Source organism: Pinus tabuliformis, chromosome X, assembly GCF_031772625.1.
Source record: "Pinus tabuliformis cultivar Carrire ecotype Pingquan chromosome X, CPIR1, whole genome shotgun sequence".
Lineage (NCBI taxonomy): Eukaryota > Viridiplantae > Streptophyta > Pinopsida > Pinales > Pinaceae > Pinus > Pinus tabuliformis.
Window position 1 is genome coordinate 100,388,005 of NC_142308.1, and position 17,348 is coordinate 100,405,352.

Below are 17,348 nucleotides of genomic sequence, written 5' to 3' on the forward strand. Positions count from 1 at the left end.
ATATATACATTAAAAAAGCTAGTTTAAATAACACTCAAATTTTTCAAGCACTCGAAAGTCAAAAAATTCGCACTAAAAACAACTCCATTACAAATATATTATGAATTAAAAATACCCAATCACTTAAAAAATAAAATTATATCCTTAAAAATAAAAATCTTTTTAATATTACACAAACCAAAAGCAACAACATAATTTTTATTTTTTATTTTATATATTATAATTTTTTATAATTTCAATATTTGATGAACATAAAACACAAGTTTCCCAGTCGGAAAGTTCGAAGATTTAGACTTTTCTATACATAAGTTCCAATATCTATCATTTTCTATATATTCTTAGAACCTTAATAGTATAAAAGCACATAAAACATAATTTCTAGTATCCTAGAAATTTGTTATACATTCTTAGAACCTTAACGGAATAAGAGCACATAAAACACAATTTCCAGTATCCTAGAAATTTGAAAGCTTATTGAATTATGTTTTTTTATACTCTCAATATTTGATAAACTTAAAATGCAATTTCCCTGTAGTCTGGAGGCTTCTCATATGCTCTACATTATTAGAAGCTTAATAGAATAAAAGTACTAGAGGAAATTGAAGGCTTATTGACATGATCCATAGCCTCAAAACCTTATTAATTTACATATGATAGGTGTAATTCTATCAATTGTAATGTAATTTTTTTTTTCATTTAAAATTAAATAAAACTACAAATTTTGTATTTGCAGTTTTAAAGGAATATATATCAGTTAATTTTTTTTTTTTTTTGTGTAATTTGACAAAGTCAAAATCTAATTTTTTTACATAACAAGGTAGGAAAGGAAACATCTCTTCCATACTGGGGCTTGATAGCATCCTGCAATAATATTGTTAAAGAAGTATATTTCATAGAATAAATTAAAAAGGACAACAATGAAATATGTGTAAAAACAAAAAATGAACTTGGTGAGTGGGAATTTTGTAATCTTCAGGATTTGGATGAGGCCTCCAAGGCCTGTACTAGTACTGCTAAGAATTATTGTAACCAGAATAGAAGACGGAAAAGGTTGATCCATCGTTCTGAAAATCTGTAACATTTTGACTCCACTGAAATTGGGATTCCACTCCCCCAGCAGCTATGGTGAATCCCTTCACTAGTGACTTATACAGATCAGAGTTCTCAGGAATTAGAATATTATGTAGAACAACTCGGTCTGTAGTCATATGGAACAATTCCCATGCATCTTCACCCGTAGCATTGCTCAAAAATATAAATCCCTTTGTAGATGAGCAATGACTCCTTCCCAGCCCACTGCTTAATGTAGACTGTGACAACCTCGATAATTGATACTCAAATAGAGTTCAACAAAGTCCAAAATATCATAAACCCATTCCAAGATTTCATAAAACCAAAAGCAAGAAAAAATAAAACCATGAACATACCTTCTTGTTACTATTGTCCTCAAAAAAATGGTTGCTTGGAAGAAGCCTTGTTCATGGTGACACGAACACCCATGCCCACATTAAAACCCTGCCGAAATTTTTCATCATCATCCAGCATAGCATAATCAACTTTCTTGGCCATTCTAACAATATAGCTATCTTCTTCATCCATTTCGCTCAGCCCCATTGGGGGTGATTCTCCAGGGTAATCGACCTGAAAACTAACCGAACCCAAACCCCATTCGTATGGAATACACCCTGGACACAAAATTTCATGTAGAATAACCAACGAAACATTATAAAACTCCTAAGAAACCCTCTCGGTGGATTTGAAGTTGCCCAATTGACGGTTCAAAGCACAATTCCAGCGAGAATTTCGTCCCACTACATGAGAGAAGGATTTAAAAATACATAAAAAGGGGCAACTTATGTGTAAAAACTATAATACATTACAGTTCAATGCCAAGCTTGACAATTTACTATTTCCCTAAAATTTTTATGCCTTATCATTTCAAACACAACGACGTACTGATAAGAAACTAATAGTTCAAACTATCTTCACCTTCATTAATCAAATATGATATTACATATATACAGGAGTATTGTCTCAAGATAGGAAAACTATCTTGGATATATAATCTGTTGGTTGAGAGAATATCTCAACCACACACAAATTTAGAAACATAGTTAGGAACAAACTCCTCTAGTTAGAAAGACACAACTGAGACAAGTAGGAATTGCATATTCCAACAATCCCCCTTAATGAGTACTTGTCTCAATATCAATCTACAAAGTCTAGTTGTGGTCAAACATAACGAAAGAATATGTTGATTTCCATATAAAGGAGCAACAATCCACCGTAATGCATGGGTGCTAACCGCTACAACCGCTAGTGTACTAGGATTCCCTTCACATACATGGTTCTGTCAACCATTATAACTGCATACATGTACCTGTACCTATAAATCACTACCAATATCATCATGGGTTTTATCGTATTACCCATAACCATGCTCTGGATTTTATTAAATCAACCTCAACCATGCCACCAAGAGCTCTTAGCGACCACAACTCAACTAAGCCACCAAGTCTCAACAAAACCACCAAGGCGCAACACAACCACCAAGTCTCAACTCAGCCATGAAGGCACTCCAGCCACTCTGGGCCAAAAACTTGCCACTATGGCACTCCAACCACTCTGGGCTACAAACTTGCCACTAGGGCACTCCACCCACTCTGGGCAACAAACCTGCCACTAGGGCACTCCATCCACTAAGGCTTAACAAAGACCCAACTGAATCAGGTCGAGGGTTTTCTCGGCTAACCCTAAACCATGCCAATAGGAATCTGTGGCCCACTTCACTCTTACATGTGTTTTCTGGCTTACCGAAAACTGACACTGCAAATTAAAAGTGGTTTTTAGATTACCACAAACTGTATGGGGATACACATGCCTTACAAGGCTTATAACACAACTCCAACTTTTGGCATTACCAGGTACATACATTATAAATAACACTACAAAACATCCTAGACTTGTTTACAATTAATATGTGTGACTCATAATACATCATGCTAGTGAGTATATTACCTAAAATCACACACAAGCTTAACGTAATTGTCTATCATCACCTAATTTTCAGTGTCATTGTTGCACAAAATCAATATTTGCTGCACTTTTGGTCTCTTCTTTCTTTTTCTGGTTTAATTATCTTAGATTCACCTACATGATTTGTTAGATTAGCTAATTCTAACAAAAAAAGCATTGCATTGAGTTAGCTAGGTGTTAGGGTCCTATAATAATAGGATTCATAATTTTGAATTGGCTATGGTTAGTCTTGTAATATTGTACATACTTTTTCTTTCCGCATAATGTTTTTGCATATTAAAAAAAATAGAAAATGTAAAGAGGGTAAGTACTAAAAGAATAATCAAAGGACTAAAAGAAACAAAAAGATCAAAAAAGTATAAAATATGAACCCCAAAAATAGATAAGAATGGATCATGAAAGTGTGCAAATTCAAATGACACTCCTTTTTACTTTTCTTTGCAAAATAATATTGTGTGAAGCTTGTCAAAAATGCCACAATCCATGATGGTCAAAGTAGTTTAAACTTGATTCGTTCATGCTTTAAATTTCATATTGATAGATGGAGAATAAAGATGTAGCCAAACTGTTTAATCTTGGTAGATCAGTTGTTAGGTAGAGAATAATAATGAGCTCATCAGTTTAATCTGACCCATTAGAAGTTATAAGGTTAGAATTAGATAGTTTGCTTATAAAGAAAATGAAATGAAGGGTCAGCAAGCTCAAATGCACCCATTGAATGAAGAGAAAATGCTAGGGTAAATAAAGGGTAGGTAGAAGAAGTTTTGCAAGTGCACAACGTTGCTAAGTCAAAAGCACCTTCATCATGCTTAATCCTATGCTTCATGTGCAGGAGGAATTGTCAAAGTGAAAGGACATTCACTAAAGCTTATTTACTAATTTCCCCTCATTTCACTAGACTCCCACATACTTAGTTTATTAATTTCCCCTCATTATCCCTTCATTACTTTTCATCCCCTAATGTTGTCCCTTTCTTTGTTCCAAAGCACCCCTCCCTCTTCATTTCCCCTTGTAGAAACCCTTTCCCTTCATTTTGATTTGTTTTCCCTTGGTTTCACACATTTCCCTAGACATTACCCTTTAAAAATCATTCCCCCTTCCCAAAACCCCTTTCCCTAGTATAAAACCCATTCCCATCACAAAATAATACATTCCCCCCTTATTAATTTCCCTTTTTCACTTAACAATCGACTAAACCCCTTTATCCTAAGTTATTTCCTATACTCCTGCTTTATGTATTTAAAGTCCCCCGCGTTATAATTCCCTAACACCCTTTTAACTCACCAAACCTTGGTGTATAGTTAAAACCTTCACCGTATAAGCCATGGTCCCCACCCTTTATTAACCAATTGCTTATATTAAAATCCCATAATTACTTTTTAATTAATTACATTTCATTGTAATTAAAACCTGACCCCACTCCCCAGCTCCGTCCGTGAAACTTCGTCATGTGATAGCCCTTCGATCTGCTACCTCCAGATCCAATGGAACACATCCATATTGCGCAGTTCATCATCCGACAGTTAAAAGTCCAAAAGCATGTAAGATTCACAGTTTTGGCTGAACACTATTTTTCTATGTGGCGACACCAGGTTGTATCACGTGCTCACGAAAAATATTGCCCTCCACCCAAAAGCGGTGTGATATGGCCTAAAAATGCCTCCCCACGTAAACAAAAACTGGCCACTCTTCATTTATCAAATCTTGCACCAAAAAGTAACCCTTGTTGGTTAAAAGGCTGAAAAATCCCCCTTTTCTCTTTTCACTCATTTTCGCTGAAAACATTTGTTAACCAACTCTGACACCTTGAACCTCTACGCAACCATTTTAACCACTTTTTGCAACCAGAAGATGTTGTAGACACCAAATTGAAGCAGAAAATAGATAATTGAAGCCTCAAAAACCTCTGCTGCTACCACAAAACCCTGTCTACATACCAAATCATCAATTTCCATGTATTCTTGAAACAACCAGAATGACCTTGTAATTTAATTTATGCATAGTAATTATTAAAGAGTTAATTAATTAAATTAATTAAAGAACCTTGCTAGAATGAAGAAAACCTTATTGTGAATCCAAAAGGCCTTTTCTATAGACTATAATTACCCTCCCCACTATTCTAGACCTCCTAACCTTACTCCTAAAGCCAGAGAAAAAGTAATTCAGTTGAATAAACCAAATTATGGCTTCCCAATGCACTCTCGATGTAAGATCCCTGCAAACCCCTCACCTAGATATTAACCACCTCCCATTCGCCAACAAATAATTTCCAATTAAAGACATGGTTTCCCCTAGCCACCTATTGAAACTCCCCTATGAAATTCACCTATGGGAACCAGATTTGCTCAAATACTTGTTCCCGTAGGTACATCTATTCCCAGAAATCATCCAGGTACAGGTCTTATTCACTGTTACTAAAAAGTCAATAAATAAAATGTTACAGATCCAGCGAGGCCCAAAAGAGACCCCACTTTCCATTGAAGCCTTACTTGAACTCTACATAAAGCTAAACCTTCCCAAGAAAGCCCAAATATTTCAAACTTTCATCATAGAAGAGTCTAATACTCATACAGATAGTCCTTCATATGCTGCCACCATATTTTCTGAGAGAGCCAGACAAATTATAACCATGCTCTCTTGTATTCTAGGGTGCACCATTGATAAGCATGTGGATCAGGTTATACTTGCTTTCCTTTCTATTTTTTTCCCAGCCAATCCTCCAGCTACAATTTACAACTTTGCTCAGTTCTTGGCATACATAATCCATGAACAATCTATCAGATTGCCAAATGAGAGAGTATTCAAATACTCATCAATATTGTTTCACATGTTCCTATATTTTCAGTCAGACAAATTTCCAATTAGCATCCAAAAGTTAGACACTAAGGGCCATCCAAGATCTGTGATCTTTTCGATACCATTGATCCAAAGATAATCCACTATTTTTACTTGTAAAGAGTTCATTGATTCATTTGTTCATCTAGTTGTAAACATGCTAACCAGTAGCTATCAACCCAAGATCAATGATTAGATTAAGAGAGTTTTACAGTTGGCTAAAAATAGTAGAGTGGGATGCCGATATCTATACCAAGACCACAGAGAAATCAGGATATATGGATGTCAACTCACTCCCTACAAGCTACCAAAATACCTCCCCATGAGGATATTTGCATTAGAGTATTTCATGTAGATCATAAACTCTAATGAGGTTAATTTTTTGGCATCTAGGAAGAAAACTCAGTTTAAGATCAAAAAGCAATTTGGCCCTTTTATTTGTAATAATAGGGAAGCTGGACAAGAGGCAGAGAAAATCTTACAACAAATGAACTTCAAAAGCAGTTTCATGTGGCAGTATGACCCTAATGGAGTCATAAACAAACTAAGGCTCAAATTCAAGTTAAGTCCTTTCATACATGAGCCAAGGCCAGACATTGAAATATATGCCAACTAGCCAGAATGGTTGGATAATAGTTTAATAGATGTGGAGAATACTTTAATATATGTGGAAAAGCATATTGATACTAGTTCCTTTCTGTAGGTTCCAACCCTACAGGAACAGATGGGTATTACTCCTATTCTACAGACTCCAGCCAATGAGGACAGAAATGTGAAAAGAACCAGGGAAGAAGGTTCTATCTCTGGGATGGACACTACAGATGATAGGTTTGAAGTTAGTTGCAGGAAGAGACCCAAGCTTAATCTTGTAACTAAGAAAGAAGACACCATTGAGATAGTTGAAATGAGTGATACTAACACAATTGTTGGAAAGAGTAAAGGTCCAACAACTTTAGAGGAAACTCATCAGCCCTCCACCTCAAACACTCAGACCATTGAAAAAAAACTTAGCATTAAAGTCTCTTCATCCAGTAAACCAGTGGATAAAGAGAAAGATATAAAAGAGAAGTACAAGGAAATCAAGTTGAGGAATGAGGCATTAAAAGCTTAAACATATGCCCAGTACTTCAAGAAAACACCTGCCAATCACAATAGATTAATGTCAGCCTTTGACATTAAGACTAGTAAGATGCAAATGACCTTTATACAACCTACAATAGAGTAGCCTAGATCATCAACAGACTACAGAAAGATAGAGTTTGAAGTTTTGGCTAGGGATGTTCACCCTATTAACCAAATTGAATTCCATAAGTAGGCAGGTGAAATGATTTACTCCATAATGACTAATAAAGCAATGACTGTGCACAAACTTCAAAGCTCACTAGATAACATCATAACACAACTTAAGTTAGAAAAGGCATCCTCGTGGGCAAGGGTAACATAATTAAGTCACTAGAAGACTTCGTGATTGAGATTGGATATAATCCAAGTGACATCAAGGCAGTATAAAAGCTAATAAAGAAGAAAAATGAGGATATTGTTGCTTTGAACAAACAATTGGGTTGACTCCTAAACATCCACAAACCAGGGAGGTCCTAGGGAGCCAAACCCAGCAGGAGGCAATTATGGGTCTCATTCTTCAGCTAAATGCTCAAATGAAAGAAATGGAGAATGAATTGGATAGTTTGATACAGCTAAAATAGGCCAGCCTTGTGACAACCACTTCCACTACTATTCCTGTAGTTACTAGAATAGTTCCTTCAACTTTGGCAGCTTCATTGTCCCCCACAACCCCACTAGCTACAACACTTCCAATCGCAACAACAACTACATTAGCAACAGGTTCAACAACAGCACCAACTCATCCAAGTGATGAAGCTAGTAAACTGGTCAAAGCCATGAAGGACATGTCCATTCAGACCAATGAAACAAATAAACTCAAAGAACATATAACAAGTCTGGAGGATGAGAAGAAACTGGCTCAGATTATGCATAAAAATGAAGTAAAGAAGTCAAACAAGTTAACTAAGAGAATAAAAAACTTGGAAAAGGAATTAACATTGAAGGAGCCACTTGCCCAAGCAAAAGAACAACTATGGGCCAATATCATTGACTCTGTCAATGATATTTGGTCATCTATACAAGTTATCTTTTAACAAAATGATTTAGTCAAAGAGGCTACAGAAGAAATTCAAAGTGTGAAGGCTGAACTTGGAGATATGCCAGATTAAGCCCCAAGAATAATCCAATTCATTAACTCAAAGAATAAATATGAATTGTAGTAGCTGGACATAGCTGATAGGACTGGCACTATACTAGAGGTGAAGAAAGTACTCACCAAGAGGAACTTAATGATGCAGCTTGAGGAAAAATGCCAAACCATGGAACTGGCGATAGGCAGGTTCATGGTTAAATTTGATGCTTTGAGGTAGAAAGGTCTGCCAAATCCCTTGGTAATAAATGATAGATTAATGGCACATGAACACTATAACAAGAAAATCAGAGAAGTGGCAAGAGATCAAGCCAATAATTCCTCTATGAAATGGATGCCTACAGGAAAAGTTTTGTACCATACTTTTGAGAACCTATTTTACCTCCAACATGAGGTAAAACACCTTTTTGTAAACAAGCCCACCTTTGCAAAATACACAGAAGCAGATGAAGTCTACAGAACAATGGTAAATATTAAATTACTAGATATAGAGACTTGGGAAAAAATAAATGATCTATTGTAAAGATGCAAGGTAAATAGTAGATACAAAGCAGTGAAAGAAAAGCAACAAATTAGCTAGGTTAAAGAGTATCAGATGAAAGATTATCAGTCAAAGGGAAAAGTAAAAGGAATAGTCAGTGTGGAAGAAAAACTGCAAAGGAGAAAAGGAAGCAAAAAATGTGACAGCAAAGCCTAATAAATAGAGTCAGCTTGTAGCAGTTACATATCTTTCTCTATCTTCTTGCATGAAGATATTTCTTTTTCCTACAATAATTCCCAAAATAGTTTAGGATATTCTGTAATAAGTTTTTGTATAAATACTTCATAATTCGAAGTATAGAGGGTGGATTGCTTGATATTTCTATAGTTGTATTGATCTTAAACCTAAGGGTTCATTGTAGGTTCATTGTACCATTTTTTCAAGTCAGCAGACTAGACTGAGTAATAAAGACATTCCATTACATGATTCATGTGTTGGGCCACCTCAGTGAAGTATTTTCTATTTTTCAAATTGTTATCTTCTTAATTTTTTCACATACTTGCATGTTATCTAGATTCAGTGAAGTAACTGGAATACTATTACATAATTTGTTTAAGTATACACTGTCTTGAACAGTTAATCATTTTAATATTTTCCTTTTATATCCTGAGTAGGGAATCCTTCATTGCTCCCTAGTTTTGATTGACCTCTACCATTTCCCTCATAATCGAGTTTGAGGAAACCTTAATTGCTCCTTGACCCCAATTAAAAACCACTTCACCATCCAGCCCAAAAGATCTGAATTTACTCGGCTACGTTGCCCTGTAAACACTATCTTTAGAACTTGATTCAGTCCTATTTTCTTGACACTTGACCCCATAGCCCAATGGTAAAGGAAATCCATCTATCCATCTAAGTCAGTAATTCCACCACCAAATCAAAATCAGAACCCCATCAAAGGTTCAATAACTAGCCTAAAATCCATTAACTAAACAAAGTTAAATCATAAAGAGAGAACCCTCTCTGAGCATCGGCAAGGCTAGATCCTAATCTCAAAAGTAGGTTTGTGGTTACCTCTAATATTTCTTTGACACAAGATAACAAATCTAGGGAAATTTTAGAGTGATAACATTAGGCTCAATGCTTCTAATTCCGAAACATTTATAAATACCACATTTTACCGTCACAAAAGATTATTAAAGAGACTAGAACCCAACTGCGAAAGTGTTATGGCTCGTTCATCACCAAGCTAACCAGCCCCCATTTCAAACTGATGGCCTCCATAGCACTATGCATTAGGTATAACAAACACACATTCGCAAGGTACGAAAAGGGCCATGGCCATATCCCCATTGGCAGCAGGCCTAGAATTCACCCCGTCATCCAACACAACTTGGATCTCCTCCATAAGAATTGAGTTAAAATACATCTGGCAAGATGTTCAACTCACTAACACCCCATTATGATCGGGAATCAAACGCTCTTCCTCTATCAAGCTCAATGTTTAATGCCTCAAACTCATGCCTTCACAACAAATATTCATGGCACACCATTGGCCCAATCCATTCTGCGCCAACTCCACTAGAAACTGATCACTACAGAAGATTCGAGGGGTTACATAAAGTGAAGAAAACTGCAACAGATTCTTAAGAATGTTGTCCAGCTAGAGGAAGAAGCAGTCTTTGTTGAACTAGAAGAAGTGCTTAAAGGCAGGTTCATCTCAAGCCGAGAAATATCTGATAAGGGATCAACATTATGCCTTGAAGTGTCCCTTGAAAACTTTCGTCCAGTGTTTTGAATTGTGCTAGAAATCATCGCAGAGCCAATTTTGGCTATCACTATATCATTAGCTGGGGGAGATACAGGGGACCTGATTCTCCCACTCCCCGGGGGAGGGGCAAGAGATGCTTTTTATCTACACATGCTTGAGACACTCCCTGCTAAGCCTACAACTGAAAGCATGCCTGTACCTGCATATGCTTTATTCTTGACATTTATACAGATAGTCTCGTTCTTAGGAGCATGAATTTCAAATTTTCCATCCTTATTGTCTTTGCCCTTCTCCTTCTCCTGCTCCCTCCTGATATACTTCTCATGATCGGAAAGGGAAACATTGAAGTCAAAGGCTTCGTTCCTCTCCGTAAATTTGAGGCTGATGAAGGCATGTTTTCCTCTGCCATCACCAATCGTAAGTGCAGGTCGAGTCTCAACTTTTGTAAATATGGCACCAACATCTAGTATTTCCTTGAGATATCCATTTATCCAATCATTCCCAGCCATTTCTCTTTAAATTAAACCACTCCTCACATGATACAGGCAATAAAATTACCGAAGAAAGGAAGCTCGGTTACTGAAATCGTCCGGAAATTAGAACACTATATGTTCACAGTGACAGGATGTTAACAAACCCTGGTGTTTAAAGCCTACTAAAAGGATAAAGTAAAATGAAATAAGACATATATTAAAATCACAGAATTCTACTGGAAGAGTAGCTCAGACCTACAGGATCCGCCAATTCAACTGCAGCAGTGGGGTTTCAGGTATCGGATCCGTGAAAAAATATACCTCTCTCCACGCCACGCCATGCCTTTTGGATTTATCAGCAAGCCCTCATCAATGTGACAAACATTGATCTCCAATCTTTCATTTATCACTTCCTCTTTACAATTCTAATTTTCATTGTAATCACAACACCTGAGGATATATCTGCAAACCTTATTACTTTGAACGCAGGTCTTTTATGGACAAATGATCGATTGTCACAACATATATCCATTGGACAAACAAAATATTAAAACAATACAAATGTATTATCTTATTTCCTCAGCCCAGGATGGGCCAAGCCCAGGAGGGGCCAGGCCCTTAGGGATCTGATACCATGATAAGAAATCAATAGCGCAAACTATCTTCACCTTCATTAATCAAATATCATATTACATATATACAGGGCTATTGTGTCAAGATAGGAAAACTATCTTGGACATACAATCTGTTGGCTGAGAGAATATCTGAACCACGCACAAATCTAGGAACATAGTTAGGAACAAACTCCTCTAGTTAGAAAGACACAACTGAGACAAGTAGGAATTAGATATTCCAACACGTAGAAGGCCGTAAATTGTTTTGTAATAGGCTTAATAAATAAAAAACTCTAGTTCTTAATAAGAAATAACAATTCCAATGTAATAAACTTAATATTTTGACCCTCACAACATCATATTCACATATAATATAACCCTCAACTCCATTCTGAATAAGTAAATGCCAATATTAATATCAAACGAACTACATGGAATCCACGAGCTATAATTTTATTAAGCTTTGAGCCCAACATTACAAAATTTGACCAGGGATATGTCTAAACTGAAGGGTCAACAATACCATGGATTTTGAACTATAAACATGGCTTACAATACATGCAATGACAGCGGCTTGGTGAAAACATAGTGGGAGATAGCACTTCAGGTGCATCCTTCGCCAAGATTATTGCAAGGATTGTGCATGGGCAGTCCTTCCTTCGATCTCTATGATACAGGTCTGCAATCTGGAGTTGTTGGACTTCCCCTGTTCTGAGGGAGCCAACCCAATAGAGTGACGCGAGAAGCAGGGGCCTGTGGTTTGATTTGCGTCAGTCTTGCAATGAGTGTGCATCGACAAGGAGGTTGATATGCATGTTGTGAGGATTTTGTTGATTGACCAATAGGTGCTTGACCTTGTTTCTATTTATATCTCCCTTCTGGTTCTTGGGGAATACTATGAATGCTCCTTAAATCCTCACTCTGGAGATAGGCTCATACGAATAGCAATCCTTCCACACCACAATGTATTCAAATAGAATGCAAATGTCTTTATTTTTAGTCAACTTGATCAAATATTTTGGCTACAAACTATTAAGGGATCTGCAGATAAAATTTCAAGCCCATACTCTGAATTCCACATACAAAATAGCCACGAAACCCCTTCCAAATTCAAAATTAAAATAAAAACTTGGCCAACTTGGGTAATCAGAGGGACCACCAAAGTTGGATTGTCGACTAGGCTAAGACCGAATCCCACCAAAGATAGGTTGAGGATCTCACCTGAAAATCCTCACTCGAAAAATCGTTTGAGCTTTCAACTATCGATAGAGAGATAACCAAATTCCATGCCTTCCTCTTAATCCTCTTCCTTTAATAGCTAGGTTACTCATAAGAAATTGTGGGAAATTACCTGGTGCAAAAAACAAAATCATCGGCTAATGCCACTTATTTATTGATTTATTGCTACTATTATTATTAATATTATTTGGTCCAATCAGTCAATCGGTTGGGGATATTGTAGATTTCTTGTACTCGAATTCCACGCATGTAAAAAAAACCTACAATTCAATGTTATAAAAGAAAGCAATGAAAACACAATGATAAATTGTCAAACATAGGTCTACGAATTTACCTTGTCACTATACTTCACGTTAAATTGAACACATGCTATATAGGATACAATTGTAGAAGATGAATAGGGAGGAGTTTAAAAAATGGAAGCTTGAAAAAAAAAAATTTACTCATGAGATGGTTAGGGCTATAATAATCATTTGATGGCAGACAATAACTTAATTATCTAACACCAAAATCAACGGCATAGGTGTTGGAAATAATACTGAGAGGGGGGGTGAATCAGTATTATATAATTCTTTTAATAAATCTTCTTTATTTGTTCTTTGAATTATTTTTGCATGTCAGTACCATAAAATAATGAGCATGAACAAAAGAAAACAGATAGTCACACCAAAGAACACAAGATGTAAGGTGGAAACCCAATGTGGGTGAAAACCACCTGCTGCAATATGTCTCTATCTTCTTTCAAATTAGAAACTCCTTTTACAATGGTTTTGTACTGGTGCAGTCCTTTACCAGTACGCAGGTTGCAACCTGCAGAGAGCTACAACTCTCTCTCGTTTTCCAGTCTCTTCTGGGAGGGAGCTACAACCCCCTACTTCTTTTCTTACAAGGACCACTTTTCATAAATTTTCAAACTGGATCCATAAGCATCAATTGATCATCAAGTATAAGAGAATCACCCAATCAACTGTAGTAACCAGATCAACAATAATAGGACCAAACCCAGAACACAACAATGATAAACAAAGATTTTAAGAGAATTAAGCACCCTGCTCAACTGCTTGCCTGCTTACGTAAGCACCCTGCTCAACTGCTGGCCTGCTTACTGTACTCACCCTGCTCAACTGCTTGCCTGCTTACAGTACGTACCCTACTCAACTGCTAGCTTGCGTACCGGACGCACCCTGCTCAACTGCTAGCCTGCGTACCTCACTCTGAGTCTATTGAACTGCCTGCGTATGTACGCACCTGCAACCCTTCTGTGCCTGCGTACCGGCGCACCTGCAGCTCTTCTGTGCCTGCGTACCGGCGCACCTGAAACGCTTCGTTCCTGCGTATGTACGCACTTTTCTCTTACTGCACCTGCGTACCTCCGGGCATAGATGATTTCAAGACTTCAGAAGTAACCCAGACAGTCAGATCTACAGATCTGAACATGCGCCGAAGAGATCTCGGTCCATCAGTAGATTCGCCTTGTTTAGATCTAGACCAGATCTAGCCCTCATAAGATATTCAACACAAAACATGCTCAAGCCAAATGATCTCCTTTGCTTTATATAGGAAAGCTCTTCCTTAAATCATGGATCAATACCACGAGCCGACACCATAATAACACAATACCGTCGACTAAATACCAAGAGTAAAACATAAGAAAACCCCACATGTACTTTTCTCTGCCTTGAAATGTGTGCACTGGGGGGACGCACCTCCTGAACGGCTGGCCTGCGTATCTGGACGCGGTCCCTGCATGGTGTACCTGCGAGTACGCACCTCCTGAACTGATTTCCTGCGTACTTCTTAATTTTCAACAAATTGAGAGTCTTGCCATGGGAGTTGCCATCAAGTACAACATCTGTAACATATAGCCATACCAGAAACATAATGCCAGCAATCTCCCCCTTTGGACTTGATGGCAACCTCACAATCTTCAGCTTCATTCTCCCCCTTTGACATCAAGGGCAAAGGGTTATGCTCCCCCTAAGAACATGCTCCCCCTGAATATGAACCAGATCTGCAATGAAGAACCATAATTCACCATGAAAGAGATAGAGACATATTGTAACTATTTCCAAGATCTCCTTCTGACCATCCTCCATAATGCCAACAATGCATTATATGCTCCCCCTGAACCTGTACCATCAATCAGAAAAGGTTCAACAATAAGATGATGCATCAAAAACCCCCAGCTTTTGCCTGAGGTATTCAAAAGTGTCCCTGGGCAATGGTTTGGTGAGAATATCAGCAACTTGTTCCTTAGAAGGAACATACTCCAACTTGACCTTCTGTTCAAGTACTTGTTCCTGGAGAAAATGGTACTTGATTGGTATGTGCTTGGTTTTTGAATGCATAACAGGATTCTTTGAGATGCTGATTGCACTTGTGTTATCACATAAGATGGGGATTGGTGGTGTACAAGTGATTTGAAAGTCCTGCAAAGTCTGCATCATCCAAAGGAGTTGGGTGCAACAAGATGCAGCAGCAACATATTCCGCTTCGGCTGTAGACAATGCAATTGAACTCTGTTTCTTGCTGAACCAAGATACCAGTCTGGAACCCATAAAGAACGCACCACCACTTGTGCTTTTCCTGTCATCCACGCTTCCGGCCCAATCTACATCTGTATAAGCATGAAGTGTAAGATCTGTATCTCTAGGATACCATAAGCCATAATTTTGAGTCCCTTGAAGGTATTTGAAAATTCTCTTCACTGCCTGAAGATGAGTCTCCTTCGGATTTGCCTGAAATCTTCCAACTATTCCAACTGCATGCATGATGTCTGGTCGGGTACCTGTCAAATAAAGTAAACTTCCAATCATAGATCTGTACGTTGGTTGATGTACTGCTGCAGATTCATCATTTGCACTGAGGCTACATCCTGTGACCATGGGTGTACATACTGGTTTTGCATCTTCCATACCATATTTCTTCAAAATCTGTTTGAGATACTTGGTTTGAGATAAAAAGATTCCTCCTTCTTTTTGTTGGATTTGCAAACCAAGGAAATATGTCAGTTCTCCTAGCAAGGACATTTCAAATTCTTTCTGCATGACCGAGGCAAAGCTTTGACTCATAGCTTCTTCATTGCTCCCAAAAATAATGTCATATACATACACAACAAGTATTATCAATTTGTCATTTTCAACTTTTATATAAAGATTGCTATTTGCCGATCCTTTTGAAAAGCCTTGTTGATGAAGATATTTGTCCAAACGATAGTACCAAGCCCTTGGAGCTTGTTTGAGACCATAGAGAGACTTTTTCAATCGGCATACAAGATTTGGATCATTTCCAAGAATGAACCCATCTGGCTGTTCAATGTACACTTCTTCTTCCAAGTCTCCATTCAGAAAGGCTGATTTCACGTCCATTTGAAATACTTTGAAGTTTTGAAAACTTGAGAGAGCAAGGAACATTCGGATGGCCTCAAGTCTTGCAACAGGAGCAAAGGTTTCTTCAAAGTCTATTCCTTCTTGCTGCGCATACCCTTTACAAACAAGTCTGGCTTTGTTTCTAATTACTTCTCCATTTTCATTCAATTTATTTTTGAAGACCCATTTTGTTCCGATAACATTCTTATCTTTTGGTCTAGGAACCAGCTCCCAAGTGTTGTTCTTTTCGATCTGCTCAAGTTCTTCATCCATTGCTTTCACCCAACATTCATCTTTGCATGCCTCTTTCACATTTTGTGGTTCAGTAGAGGAGAGTAATGCCAAATAGCTTGAAGCTTCTGCAATTGTTCTTCTTGTTTGTACACCTGCTTCTTTCTGCCCCATAATCTGAGATTCTGGATGATTATTCTGAACATATCTGGATGGAGTCTTTTCTTCTATTCTTGTTTGCTCCTCTGGTTCTTCTTCTTGAGGTTCTTCTTCTTCATCATTCTGTCGTTGGGGGTAGCCTTCATCTTCTTCGATGTCTTCATGATGTACTTGCCTAGGAATGTATCCCTTTTCATCAACCACTACATCAATGCTGTCAACAATTCTGCCAAGTCTTTTATTGTAGCATTTGTATGCTTTGCTATGTGGAGAGTAACCAAGAAGAATGCCTTCATCTACTCTAGGTTCAAGTTTGCCAAGCTGCTCATCCGTATTCTTGATATAGCATTTGCTCCCAAAGATTTTGAAGTGCTTTACCGAAGGAGTCCTACCACTCCAGAGCTCATGAGGAGTTTGAGTGCTGTTCACCCGGACATTTGTTTTGTTGCGAATAACAACCGCAGCATGTGCAGCTTCACCCCAGAAGGTTGCGGGAGTTCCTGACTCATCAAGCATAGCACGAGCCATTTGTTGGATTGTTCTGTTCATCCTTTCCACAACTCCATTTTGCTGAGGAGTTCTTGCTGTAGAGAATTCTCTTCTTATCCCATGTTCTTCACAGAAATCGAAAGATTCATTTGAAGTAAATTCCCCACCTCTATCAGATCTGAGGCACTTAATTTTGTGACCTGATTGATTTTCAACCAAGGCTTTGAAGGATTTGAATTTTTCGAATGCTTCATCTTTGTGCTTCATAAGTCCTAACCAGACAAACCTGGAGAAATCGTCAATGAATAATATCAAGTATTCTTCTCCTCGAGGTGTTCTTTTCCTGAAAGGACCGCATGTATCTGTATGTACTAGCTCAAGAGGCATGCTAGCTGATCCTTCTTTCTCTGGAAAGTTAGTTCTGGTTTGTTTTCCAAACT

The 17,348-nt window shown here is 37.7% G+C and overlaps 2 pseudogenes; both read right to left on the bottom strand.

Moving 5' to 3' along the window:
* Window positions 1–17,348, bottom strand: part of LOC149138600 (transcription factor MYB114 pseudogene) — a 100,304-nt pseudogene that overhangs the window by 68,107 nt on the left and 14,849 nt on the right.
* Window positions 1,447–10,844, bottom strand: LOC149138602 (uncharacterized protein At1g03900-like; annotated as a pseudogene).